The 14,505-nt window shown below is 42.1% G+C and overlaps 1 long non-coding RNA gene across 4 annotated transcripts in view; it reads left to right on the top strand.

Annotated features, from left to right (window-relative positions):
• LOC311586991 overlaps window positions 1-14,505 on the top strand; it is a 37,982-nt gene that overhangs the window by 7,262 nt on the left and 16,215 nt on the right. For 2 of the 4 annotated variants that reach the window (XR_014775726.1, XR_014775727.1), the window contains exons 2-4: window positions 1,229-1,320; window positions 1,960-2,080; window positions 4,858-4,944. This is a non-coding gene — a long non-coding RNA (uncharacterized lncRNA). Of the gene's footprint in view, window positions 1-1,228; window positions 1,321-1,959; window positions 2,081-4,857; window positions 4,945-11,141; window positions 11,318-14,505 lie in introns of all 4 variants that reach the window. The other 2 variants (XR_014775724.1, XR_014775725.1) reach the window with 2 other exon arrangements.

The raw sequence follows: 14,505 nt of genomic DNA, 5'->3' as shown, positions 1-14,505 counted from the left end.
AATATAGGGTCAAAGTTACCAACAAGAAAGAAAAAAATATCGTTTTATTGTACTTATTCTGAAAGAATGCATTTTCCCTAGATCTACAAAAAACACTTGATCATAAAAAGAGGAATTCACTTTTCTGGGTTAACATTCCAATGTGTGTGTGTGTGTGTGTGTGTGTGTGTGTGTGTGTGTGTGTGTAAGGAAATGAAAACTCTAAGTTAAATTGATTGCAGAGTAGAAGATCTAGACTTCACTTAATGTCACTGATGTATTTTGTATCAAGAAGAGGAACAAAAGGGTGGCGCACACCTGTGATCCCAGCACTCAGGGAGGCAGAGACAGGCAGATCTATGTGAGCTCGAGGTCGGCCTCGTCTTTCAAAGTGAGTCCAGGACAGCCAAGGCTACACAGAGAAACCCTGTCTCAGAAAGCCAAAAATAATATAATAAATGAAGAAGAAGTAGATGAGGAAGATGAAGAGGAGGAGGAGGAGGAGAAAGATGGTAGCAGCTGACAAGGAGCTGAAGCCCTGAGTGCTGAAAGTGGAGATGCCTCGAGCACTATGTCAAAATACCCTCTTTGAGACAGGGGTCTCGTTTCTTGATGTCTCAGCCACAGTGTGCAAAAATTTCCTTAATAAATATTCTCTAAAACCTAGTGATGGAATCTTAGCTGAAGATGAGCACAAGGAACTTTGTGTGTGTGTATGTGTGTGTGTGTGTGTGTGTGTGTGTGTGTGTGTGGTTTCAATTTTCTTTTTTATTTTTATATTTTATTAATTTATTCATATTACATCTCAATTGTTATCCCATCCCTTGTATCCTCCCATTCCTCCCTCCCTCCAATTTTCCCCTTACTCTCCTCCCCTATTACTGTGACTGAGGGGGACCTCCTTCCCCTGTATATGCTCATAGGGTATCAAAACTCTTCTTGGTAGCCTGCTATCCTTCCTCTGAGTGCCACCAGGTCTCCCCCTCCAGGGGCCGTGGTCAAATATGGGGCACCAGAGTTCGTGTGCAAGTTAGACCCCACTCTCCACTCAACTGTGAAGAACATCCTATCCATTGGATAGATCTGGGTAAAGGGTTCGAAGTTTACTGCATGTATTGTCCTTGGCTGGTGCCATAGTTTGCACAGGACCCCTGGGCCTAGATCTGCCCATCATAGTGTTCCTCTTATAGGTTTCTAGGACCCTCTGGATCCTTCTATTTCCCCATTCTCCCATGCTTCTCTCACCTAGAGTCCCAGTAGGATGTCCTCCCCTCTGACCCACTTTCCTGGTGAGTGAAGGCTTTCATGGGCTGTGCTTTTTGGCCTAGTGTCCAGATATAAGTGAGTATATACCATTTGACTCTTTCTGCTTCTGGGTTAATTCGCTCATTATGATCATTTCTAAGTCAATCCATTTGTCCACAAATTTCAGGAATTCCTTGTTTTTAATAGCTGAGTAGTATTCCATAGGAGCACAAGGAACTTTTTTGATAAATTTGTAAAAATATAAGTCAGAATTGAATGGTATTTGCTGGTAGCTAGAATTCAAGCACAGCTTGAATAGCTGGGTGACTTCTTGGGTGTTGGGACTTGGTGGTGACCCAGCAGGCGTACAACATTGGGATGGATGCAGTCTTAGTTAGGGTTTCTATTGCCCTATGACTACAGTAACTCTTACAAAGGAAAACATTTAATTTGGGCCTGGCTTACAGTCTCAGAGGTTTAGTCCATTATCATCATGGCAGGAAGCATGGAAGCTTGCAGGCTGGGCGTGGTGGCACACACCTTTAATCCTAGAGGCAGAGGCAGGCGGATTGCTGTGAGTTCAAGACCAGCCTGGTCTACTAAGCAAGTCCAGGACAGCCATGGCTATACAGAAAAACCCTGTCTTGAAAAAAACCAAAGGGATAAAAAAAAAGGAAGAAAGAAAGAAAGAAAGAAAGAAAGAAGGATCTGAGAGTTCTTCATCTTGATCCACAGGCAGCAGGAGACTGTGCCCCACTAGGGAAAAAAAAAAACCAGAAGCTGTCACTTTTGCTGGAGAGCAAGGGTTTGAGATGACAGACATTAAAGAGACGGAAAGACATAAACTCATCCAAAGGTAAGCTCAAAGAGGCAGTGAACTGTGGTCTTTGCCCATAGGACTGATGCCACTGTAACAGCTACAGAAAGCTCACTGCTTTTGATGTCTTAAGACCAGATAGATATTCACACTGAAGGAGCCAGATATGCATTTATTGTAGGATTTCCTCTCTCACTGTGCTCTGACAGGCCCCTGACTGCATCTGTGCTGGGTCCTATGAAGCAAGCATCATAGATGATCTGACTGTACCATAGTGAAGCTGTGCCCAAAGACGAAAGAATAGAGAACTCAGGTTGGGACATAGTGTTGTGACCACTTCCGGACAACCCCCATGGTGATAAAGGAAGAAATTATCTGCCATCTTTTCCAACTATAATTGCGTTCTCATTTTTGAGGGCACAGAACTTCTCCTAGAATCTTCAGTCTCTCCAGAATCTGTAACAAAATATGTTTATTTTCAGTTTGTTAGTCCCTCTTAAATGTCAAACAGGAATATAACATTTCAATAGAAAGTGTTATTTCATTTTCAATTCCTTTCTGAATTCATTTATATTTAGCAAATTGGTCAGTTTTTAAAATATTTCTGATTTAAAGTCAGGAGCAATTTGATATAAGACTTTTTAAAGGGATTCAAGCATAAAACATCAATATTTGGTCTTTTATATAAATATACTTAATTTAGAGGTGTTCAGAGGTTTGTGCGTACACACATTGATAAGTTACACACACACACACATACACACACACACACACACACACACACACACACACACACACACACCTGAAGACTGGTCAAACAAGGTACAGAAGTGTTTATGATAAATTATTTCAAATACACTTCTCAGTGTGCATTGGTCCATGGAGAACTTTGACAACTCAAGTGATTTTCCTGACTTTGCATTACATTACAGTATTAAAATCCTGACCTGCCACTTGCTTACGGTCCTCTGTAATTTGACACAGATAAAAGCTTGTCATAACACAGTGGGGAAGATGAGTAAAGATTTCCTTATGGTTGATGCCTAGGTGCAGCATGGGCCCCTCCTTTGATGGACTGAGACACTGTTTCCAATGTGATGTGTTAGTAGAACAGTAAAATACGTGGTTTTATTTACATCTAAAACCACGTGCCCTGGAGATGGAGTTTTTGTAATCATGGGAGCAATCATTTCAGACATCCCTATCCACAGAGTCCAAGCTAATGAAACTGAGATGAATTTTAGCATAATATATTGGTGCTTAATCAACAACCAACTGAAGATCATGAACATCAAATTGTTATGATGTGGCGGTATTTCCCATTATGAGAGCAATTTCATTTGTTTGCTTTTTCTATCTGCAGTGACTCATAAGTGGATAAATTAATGTCTCCCATGCTTCAGTAAATATTGATGAAATGTCTAGACAGTTCTAGTCCAAGCATTCACAACATGACAAGCAAGTTTGATCAGCAGTCAGCCAGGGTGATGGACAAGCTATCCATTGCTCTATTCATTATGCGTCTGATCTACAGGAGACGTTTCTTTGACAATGTGTTTGTTCCCAAAGATATAAAATGTCTAGAAGCAGTTTTGTTCAAAATTACACTCATGACCTTGAAAAACATCAATTTCCCTGACTCCAACTACCCTGCTTGTTAAAGTGAACTTCTTGTGTAAACAAAAAGTTTTTTTTTTTTATAAAGTTGTATCTTTCAGAGCTGTGGTGGTTTAAGTAGTTCTCAAATATCAGCCTTTAAGCCCAGCACTTGGGAGGCAGAGGCAGGTGGATCGCTATGAGTTCAAGGACAGTCTGGTCTACACAGTGAGTCCAGGACAGCCAAGGCTACACAGAGAAGCCCTGTATTGAAAAACTAAAAAAAAAAAAAAATCATGTTAGTCATGTAGTCTGGAAATAAACTTCATACTGAAGTAAACTACATGCTGACAAACATCACAGAGAATTTAGATTTAGCATTTAGAATTTTATTTATTGATAACATCAATACGGTAACATCTTGATATTGGGTTAATGTTGTTTGTAGTAGCTTTTTGCCTTTTTTTTTTCTAACTTTTGAGTTCTGAGTGCAGCCTTTAACAGCTGAGCCATCTCTCCAGCCAGTAAATTTTTGTTTTTATTTTTTAAATAAAATCAAGCTCTGAGCTCAGTCTGGTGACACATGCATACAATTCTAGCACTTAAGGAGTAAGACAGGAGGACCAAGGGTTCAAAATCAGCCTCAACTACTTAGCACGGTTAAGACCATCCTGGCTTATGTAAGACCCTATCTTAAACAGAACAAAGCAACCTCCCCTCATAAAGGAGAACAGAAGTCCAAGCTCTGGTGACTTCCCTAAAAAAATAAAATTTGTTCTGTTCACCTTTTACCAGTCCATTCTGGCTTGCTTGCAATGGCATCAGACTGCTTTGGTGTTTGGCAAACTCTCCCCAGTTCACCTTTATAGTGGCACTGTTTGATGGACACACTTTGACTAACACGGCATTCTGTGGTATTTTCCATTTCCTTAGAGTCATGCTGTTGCCAAGAAGGATGACTAACTTGACCTTCTTGCCCTGTCTGGCCCTCTTGAGAGTGTACCTGGAGCCTGTGTGCACTTGCTATGGTTTTAGTTGTTGAGCTGCTTCCAACTGGAGATCCCCCTGCCTCTGTTCCCTCTGTGCTAGAATTACAGAGGTATGACAGTACGCCCTGCTTTTTTTTTTCCTCCTTACTTTTTCATAACCAATTGGAGCCAAGAGCTGACTGAATATAATGACCAATGTGATCTTCTTTTGTTGCTATCTTTCTGTCTTAGGTACCACATGGCCCTCAACCAGTAGCAACTACCATGGTTGCCCAGGTGGAAGAGAAGAAGGACTCCCCATAATTCTGAGCCCTCGAAGTTAGTGTCCGGAGTTCTAAATATTATTTCTGGTTTTAAAATCAGAAACTAAATCAGGCTAGCTTGAGTCCAAAGGTGTGGGTGAGGAGTGTAGAGAGAGATTGGTATAGCATAGAACCACAGAGCATTAGGTGAATATTGTGGAAGTAAGAACCAAGCCAAGCTTGAGGTCTCAGCAATAAACCCATAGGTCTCACCCCTAGCATCCTGCTGTCAGTATGACTCACGCTCCATGTCTCTGTAGTGCTTAGCTCCAAAACCTTAAACTCTGTTGACCTAACTCATCCCTTGTCTATTTCTGAACCAATCAGTTCTCTGGGGGAGCCAATGTCTGTCAGGGATGGGGGCTTCTTCACAGGCTGAATTCTGACTACACAGCTAGGTACAATTACAGACTTAGTTCTTTTCCTGCTAGGTTCCAATATTGCTTTATATTCTTTTCTTTGCCTTATAATTAATTCACAGTTCACCCACCCATTCTATAATGAATGTCACATTGTATCCATAAGCAAATAATTAATTTTCTTCTCCCTTCATATTGCACTTCTTTGGCTTTACATAAATTTTAAGTTCTGCCTCTTGAAAATATATTTTCAGGTATCACTATCACACGTGGATACATAAAAAGTATCAAAAAGTTCCAAATTATTCATGGTTCTCAAATCCTGAAGTGTTTCATATTTTAAATTGGAACAGCTACCCACATTAATTTCTCCTTAGAACTGCTTCCTCCAAATTTGATTACACTTTTATAATTCCAATCTTGACATGGCTCACAGCTGCTGCTCCCCTTTTGACATGGTGAATCAAATCTCTCACTCTTCTTTCTGTAACTCCCTCATATTACTCATTAGTAGTCATAAGCCCTAATATTATAGATATTTCATTCAGTTATTTAAAAACCTTCATGCATATGGGTGCATGCCCAGTTACCAAGATGTACAGCACATGTGTGCAGACACCTGTGGAGACCTGAAGAGTGTGTCATATCCCCTGGAGGCAAGATGCGGTGGTTTGAACCCCTCCATGAGGGGACTGGGAACCTGTGCCTCCTGCAAGAGCAGCAAGGGCTCTTAATTTCTCAGCCACCTCTCCAGCCCTTTGATTCAGTTCTTACAACAATTGTATGGGTAGTAAAAATGTTTCTTCATTGTCACAGAAGAAAAGTGATGAGCAAACTGTATATTCAAGGTTTTGCTTGAGGTTTGAGACCACCACCAACAGCTGTCTGTTTAACATAAGAATTTCTTGCCTCCAAGTTTTATTTGCTTTAGTTTCTGCTTCCTCAGCACTGCTGAGAAAGGAAGCCTTAAGACCAGTCAATAGCCACACACGTTACCACCCTTCCTAAATGTTCATTTTTATGACTACAACACAATACCCCAGACATGGGAAATTGTGAAGGAGGGGGGCTTGTTTGGTCTATGAGTTTGGATGGCATGGTGCCTGCATTGGCTCAGGACTGCTGAGAGGCCTCTGAGCTGCAGCGTACCATGGCAATGGGGAGAGCATGTTCAGGAGCAAGTGTTGGTATCATTAGACTAACAGAAAGGTAAGGAGAGACCTCATTCCCAAGTCCCGTTCAAGAGCATTCCCGCTAGCCTCTACTTCCTGGGGATCCATAGCTCAGCAACACCGCATTGCATAAATCAGCCCCAAACCATAGATGTATTGATTTTTGTTGCCAAGCAGAGTTTACCGTATGTGAAATATGCTACTATTCCCTTCATATTTTCTCTGCAGTGATAGGCATGACCAAGAAGAAGAAAACTCCAAACATTAACAAGCAACCTGCTTGATTTTCACTGAGGAGGGTAGAGAAAGGGGAAAAAGAGGAAGTGGCAATAAACCGCTCTATCAAGTCCTCCCATTTTTCTTAGTTATATCCTATCCTAGTTTGCATCCTGTTGCTGTGATAAAACAATGTGAACAAAAGTATCTTGGGGAAGAAATGATTTATTTGGCTTACACTTCTAGATCACAATCCATCACTGAGGGAAATCAAGGCAGGAACCGTGGAAGCACGCTGCTTACCGGCCTATCCTCTAGATCAGTGGTTCAGTTTATTATTATGTAGCTCATCCTCATCTGCATAGCATAGGTAGCACCCATAGAGGGCTGGTCCCTCATACACCAACTAGCAATCAAGAAAATACCTCAGGCTGGAGAGATGGCTCAGAGGTTAAGAGCACTGGCTGCCCTTCCAAATATCATGAGGTCAAGTCCCAGCAACCACATGGTGGCTCACAACCATCTATAATGAAATCTGGTATCCTCTTCTGGCGAGCAGTCGTTACATGCAGACAGAACACTGTATATGTAATAAATAAATAAATATTTTTTAAAAAAGAAAGAAAATACCTCACAGACATATCTACAGGCCAATCTGATGTAGGAAGTTTCTCAATGGAGAATTCCTCTTCCCAGGAGCCTCTAGTTTGTGTCAAGTTGACAATAAAAACCAAGCAGTACATATCCTACTTCCAAATCTTTGCTAAAAATGAGCTCACTCTTTGGTAATTCCACTGCTTATCTTGCTTTTAAGTTAGTGATTACCTGACACTTGCCAAGATCAATATATGCAATAATAAATGCTTTTCATTCAGGTTGAATATTAACATTACAACCTGAGAAGATAAGAAAAACAAGATAACATATTTTAAGTGCTTAAGGTCACACCTTAAGTCTGTGGAGTATTATATATAAACTCCAGTAGTTTACTTTTAAAACCACATTCTTTCAACGGAATAGTAAATGCATAATTTTAAATTTTCAAGTTAATAGTAACAGAGGAGATTAATAAGATATTTTATTCAATACAATGTATCTAAAGTATTTCAGTATCTGATTAACACAGAAATTAATGTGATTCCTACAAAGCTAAATCTATTCTTGCTGTATCATGTGATGATCTCATTAGTATTTATTCAATGTCGTTAAAAACTTATATCTACACAAGAACATGTACCATAGATATGTATAGTATTTATAGAACCCACAGGCCCCTCCCATGTCATATCCAACCTCTCCACCTTGCCACACCTTTGCACCCAAGCTAGCCTGGTTAAGTTTCTGCTATTTAAAGCCAGAAATGAGGGACTGGAGAGATGGTTTTGCAGTTAAGAGTACAGACTGCTCTTCTATAGGATGAGGGTTCAATTCCCAGCACCCTCATAGCAGCTTACAACCATTTGTAACTCCAGTTCTAGGGGATCCAACACCTTCTTCTGGCCTCTGTGGGTATCAGGCATTAATGTCATTCATATACACGAGTACGTGCAGACAAAACACTCATATACATAAAGTAATAAAAGAAATAAATGAATAAAACTAGTAATCATGTCTCAAACATGAAGGTCCTGCCATCCTAGTTTTGCTGTGGATAGCACAGTATTGTATGAAGTCCTTTTTTCCTTGGTTCTGTGCCATTGTGTCAGTTACGCATACACACACACACACACACACACACACATGTGTGCATGCATGCAACATACACACACACACACACACACACACACACACACACATACAGGTACGCATGTATATGCAGCTATATTTGAACATCCATATCTGTGCATGTCAGAGCCCAGAGGTTAACCTTGGATGTCATCTTTCCTCAGATACTGCCCATGTCACCTGTTTGTCTGTCTGTCTTTCTTTCTTTCTTTCTTTCTTTCTTTCTTTCTTTCTTTTTCTTTCTCTTTCTTTTCTTCTTCCCCCTCCTCCACCTCCTCCTCCTCTTCCCCCTCTCCCTCCTCCTTCCCCCTTCTCCTTCTCCCCTTCCCCCTCCTTCTCCTCCTCCTCTTCCTCTTCCTCCTCCTCCTCCTCCTCCTCCTCCTCTTCTTCTTTTGAGACAGGGCCTCTTATTGGACTGGAGCTTACTATTTAGACTAGGCTAGTACCAGCGGGACCCAGAAATCTACCTGCCCAGCAGTGAGGTTACAAGCATGTGCCAACAAAAACAGCTTTATTACATGGGTTCTGGGCATATAAACTGAATCGCCATGCTTGTACTCCAAGCAGTTTACCACAGAGCATGTTGCATGTTCTTTTTCCCTGTAAGTAGGGACACATAGAGCATGACGGGGACACCACCCATTCAGTCACATGAGACTTATTTCTGTTTTGTGGTCTGAGTATTTCAGCTGTGGTCATTTTCAGATCCCAACAAACTGAACTTTGATGTTTCTTCAGTATTTGAATGGACTGAATTTCTTGGGAGTAGGAGGAAGTCCCCTACAGAACGAATGGTCAGCTTATCCTGAATTACCAAGACATGTGCATATCTGAAACTATGTTTCAAAGACCGAAGAATAGAGAAATAGTAAAGAATCATTTCGAGCCATGCCATAGCTCCCCTGCTTCCTAGGGATATTCCTCTGGACCTGTTACTTCAGCTTTTTTGCTTTAGTTCTCAAATCAGTAAAATTGACATAATGACGTTTATCTCACAGACTAATCTCCTGGTATGTGTTGACTGCTTGGTAAATCCTGTCTTTTCAACGTGTCTATTTTACAGTGATTTATAAGGCAGCCCTCTATACCTTCCAGTAATTGAATAAAATGCTATAGATTATATTTTAGGTAAGTGCATGTAAAAGGAGTTAAGCACGCTCAAATGTTAATGACATCCATTTAAAAAATTCTTTCTAATAAGATACTTTCTGGTAATTATATGACATTGCATGGATCCAGGCAAATTTCAGGAAAACTGGAGCTTGGGGAGTCCATCTAAAGTACAGAGTTCCTTCCTGAAGATAGAGGATTTATATTGTTGCTCATTTCCTTCTCCATAGACGTTGCTTAATGTCCTCGGTGGCACTGTTCAGATTCACTCAGGTCTTGTCAAGAGCTTGCCTCCAATGTGCTCAAAGCACGAGGCACCCCTGCATCTGGGAACTCAGCAGTAGAGACGACCTCTAATGAGAGGTTAGAGTCCAAGCATTCTTCTTACTAAGCCCTGACCCTATTGTGCACATCACACTCAAGGCTTATTGTAATTCATATCGCGCATGTTTCAGGTTCTCCATAGCACATGTGGCTGGTGGCCACTGTTCTGAACAGCGTAGCTCTACAACACTCTCTAAATACTTAATTTTCCTCCCATAACTTTTTCTAGCTTATATATTCCTCCATTATGATTAGTTCACATTTTAATTTCTCCAAGTTATATATGCAGCAACAGAATTGAAAGAATTCATTGGGAACTAGAGGGATGGACCAGCATTTAAGACTAATGTTCTTGCAGAGCACCCAAACTTTATTCCCAACACCTCTGTCTGATGACTTAAAACAGCCTAACTGCATTTCCAGGAGGATCAGATACCTCTAGCCTCCGTGGGCACCAACACACACACACACACAGAGAGAGAGAGAGAGAGAGAGAGAGAGAGAGAGAGAGAGAGAGAACTAATCTCTAAAGAAATAATTCCTATCATGACCCTTGGAAAAAATTTCAATTATGCTACCAAAAGGACTCCGAACTCTCATAAAACTAACATAAAAATCATACTTCATTTGTGGGGATCAAAACAGACGCAGAAACTCACAGCCAAACATTGGATGAAATGTAAGGAACCTTGTGAAAAAGTGGGAGGAAGGATAGAAAGGACCTGGAGGGGACAGGAGCTCCAAAGGAAGACCCAACAGAGCCAACTAACCAGGGCCCAGAGGGGTTTGCAGAGACTGAAGCGCCAACCAAGTACCGCGCATGGACTGTACCTAGGCCCCCTACCCAGATGTAGCCAATGCGCAGCTTGGTGTTCATGTGGGTCCAGGGCAGGGATGTCTATGGCAGGGACTTGGCTGCCTGCTTTTTTATCACTCCCCGCCCCTGGCGCGGGTGACTTGCCAGGCCACAGGGAAAGAGGATATGCTCAGTCCTGATTCAACTTGATGTGCTGGCTTGAGTTGATTGAGTGGTGCGGGGGCGGGGGGGGGGGTGGAGGGGGAAGAAAAAGGGAGGGAGGATGGGACTGGGTGGAGAGGAGGAAGGCGGCTACGATCAGGATATAAAGTGAATAAATAATTTTTTAAAAATTATACGGTACTTCATTTGTGAAGAAATTAGTTGTATTTTTGTCTTTAGTCATTAGTGTATGTGTGTGTGTGTGTGTGTGTTTAAAAAATTTCTTTAATAAGGAGTTTAGTTGCTGTTTAGTGTTCATTGTCAACTGACTCGGTTTGGGATCTCCTAGGAGACACCCCCAAGAGCATCTGAGTGGGCCGTTCCAGCTAGGCTTCACTGAAGAGGGAAGACCGGCCCTGAACAGCTAGTATCATCCGGTGGCCTCTAGCTGAGCTGAGTGGAGTGAGCTGAGGCAGCTTGTCACATTGCGCCTGCACTCCGGAAGCAGAGAGAGAGGAATTGTTGGTACAGTTTGCTTCTTCCTTCTTCCGTTTTTTTACTCAATCTTGGACCCCAGCCCGTAGCCGTAGAATGGTGCCACTCGTTAAGGTTTGGTCTGCCCTCCTCAGTTAACAGTCTCTCCCTGGCCACAGATGTAATGTGACTGGCTGCCTCTCACCTCAGCCTCTAGTGTCTTCCCTGAAATAATGGATGGTTTGCTCTAACGTGAGCTGAAATAAGCCCCCGCAGCTTCCTTAAGTTCTTTTGTGAGTTTTGTCACAGCAACAGAAAAGTAACTTGCACGGTGTCTGTGAGTCAAACTGCAACTATTCGCTCAGCATTAGTCGGCAAAGCTAAGTGGCACGCACAAGCTGTACTAGTTGTCAGAGGCTGGAAGGACAACGATCTTGTAACGGTCTGAAAGAAAATGGCCCCAAGACACTCAAGGGGAGTGCAACATTAGGAGGTGTGGCCTTGTTGGAGGAGATGTGGCTTTGTTAGCGGGGAGGTGTGTCTCTGCAGAGCTGGCTTTGCACTGTTTCTTCCTGCTGCCCATGCGTGCATGCGTCTAGACCTAGAACTCTCAGCTACCTCCCAGCACTGTGTCTGCCTGCCCACTGCCATGCTCCCTGCCATGACGGTAATGGACTAAACCTCTGAACTGCAAGGCAGCCCCAGTTAAATGTTTTCTTGCTGTGGTCATGGTTGTCACAGAAAGACCACTCTATGACAGACCCCCTTCTCTGAAAGAGGAAGTGAGATCTCCAAATTAACATTAGCTTAATATTGTTTTTTAAAATTACCTACTGTATTACCAGTAGGCCCAGCTAGCGATCAATCAAGACACAGACACTTGTTATATTTTAAAATAGCCTTAGTTAACCTGGGGCGGGGTAGATATCAACCCTCTAAACTACCTCCCATAGTGGGACAGGCATGGGATCCCTGTCTCAATCCCATGCCATCTACTTTCAATAAATTTTATCAAGCTACCTCCCATCCATAATCCCACATACTTGTTAATGTTCTTCATCCACCCACGCCGGCCATGTGCTTCTCCTCCATCTAACCCATGGCAGCCTTCCTCTCTTCCCTTCAGGTCTCTCTCCTTTCTTCTCTTGGCAGTCTCCTTCCCAGAATTCCTCTCTCTCCTAGCCCCACCTATCTCCTTTGCCCTGCCCAGGTGGGATGGCTTTTTATTAATCAAAAGTTGGGTCACACAGACAGCAAGCATTAATTAGCATCAAAATACATCAGACCATCCCCCCAACAGTTTGACTTATAATTTTCCAATTTTAAGAGAAAAACTTAAATATCGCATTGTTATGCATGTGCTGGGGTGGGCGTGTGGTGCACATGTGTGAGTGTGGGTGGGGAGTGCCCTGTGCATGTGGAGAAGTCCTAGGAGGCACTTCCGTCCTCTCACCTTTCCATGGCTTCCGGGGTTCAGGTCTCCAGGTGAGCACAGCCAGTGCCCTTATCCACTGAGCCATCCCACTGGCATATAACTTTTTAACTTTTTCAATTTGTATTTTCCTCCCAGGTCTTGTGAAAGGAGGTCTTGTGAAGCAAGACAGCAGGGCCCCCCCACCCCCAGAGCTGTTGGCCAACTATGCCATTGTGTGTGTGTGTGGGGGGGGGAGAACGGGGCATATCCTCTGCAGCTGACTACTAAGTGTGATGCCCCGCGTGTATTAAATGCACTTCTGACCGGCAGCAGGCTTACTGATACGGAAAGCCATTGTAAGTCAAGAGTCATCGGTGTGCCTGTGAGAGCGTGTGACGTAATTTGTTACCGCCTTTTCCAGTTGCCCTCTGTAGTGATGTGCCAGTCCTACCTGCCACCATCAGGTGCCACCCCAAGAAGAACCTGAGTGGGTGCAGGCTTTCTTTCTCCTGATTTTCATGGAATATTTTGCCTTTAATAAGTATAATATTGTGGTGCCTAAAAGAAGATTCACATCTCTACAAGGCTATACGTCATGTTAGGGAAAAGACATTTTAAAATGTAGGTTTCCCTCGATTGCCTCTTAATCATGCAGATTAAGAAAAAAATGTCTTCTGCAAGAACAGCGCATACTCTTAGCCACTGAGCCATCTCTCCATTGTTCTATAGTGCAACAACTCTAGAGCCCAGGATGCAGAAATAAACTTTTAGCTTTAAATCTCTCCTTGTGCTACAACTGCCTGTATAACATTTGTAACTCCACTGCTGTTCTGGCTCTGATGAATGCCAGCAACTGAAACCCCATCCTTATGTGATCTAGAGACCAAAGAAAATTAAATTTTCTTTTAGGCTCATCTCTGAACACTCTCCTAAAATTTTTCAGTTCTATTGATCTCCCATTTGCGAATCATGTAATCAAATAACTACCCCAGGAAAGCAAAAGATGAAAAAGTGCAAAAACACTTCAGGAGGTAAAAATTATTGCCATTTTCCAAATCAATACAATAGAAGAGTTAAGCAGCAGCACCGAAACACTATATTTCATGTAGAAATTAAATAAAATGGAATCAATTTACTGATAAAAAGCCTCACTTGCAAAATGCGTGTTTGTGAAACTCTGCCCTGAGAGCTGGAATTACAATACACTCCGCTGTGTTTCCACCCAACACCTTGCCTCATCACTTAAGTAGAAGCCATGAAACCAGAAGAAAATATTGACATTTACTTAGGAAGGCAAAATTCTTACTGTGTTTCTAGCTTGTTTTAGTGAGCACATCAAGTTGTTTTGTTGCTTTCAATAGCAATAATAAAAGCATTATAATTCTCCTACTGCAAAGTGGAATTAAATGGTAACAATTTACTCTGGAGACTTTGCATTGAAGTTGACTACTACAAAACAGTATCTTAGAATTTCCATTCTGATTACACTTCCTTTCGTGCATGGATTGATCACTTAATGACAATGAAATCAAGATAGAATGTAAGAATTCCATTGGAAGGAAACAAAAATCATGTTGTAGTCTTCAGAAATGGACCCACCAAAGGCTGGATCACCTTAAGGTACACAGTTTCTCTCCTTTCTTTCTTTCTTTCTTTCTTTCTTTCTTTCTTTCTTTCTTTCGTTTTTGTGGATTTTTTTTTCTCTGTCGCCTTGGCTGTCCTAGACTTACTTTTGTAGACCAGGCTGGCCTTGAATTCACAGAAATACACCTGCCTCTGCCTCCCTGAGTGCTGAGATTACAGGTTTTCACCACCACACCTGTGC

Source organism: Acomys minous, assembly GCF_964271855.1.
Source record: "Acomys minous genome assembly, chromosome: 16".
Lineage (NCBI taxonomy): Eukaryota > Metazoa > Chordata > Mammalia > Rodentia > Muridae > Acomys > Acomys minous.
Note: the sequence above shows the minus strand (reverse complement) of the source record. Positions and strands in the feature narration are given on the sequence as shown.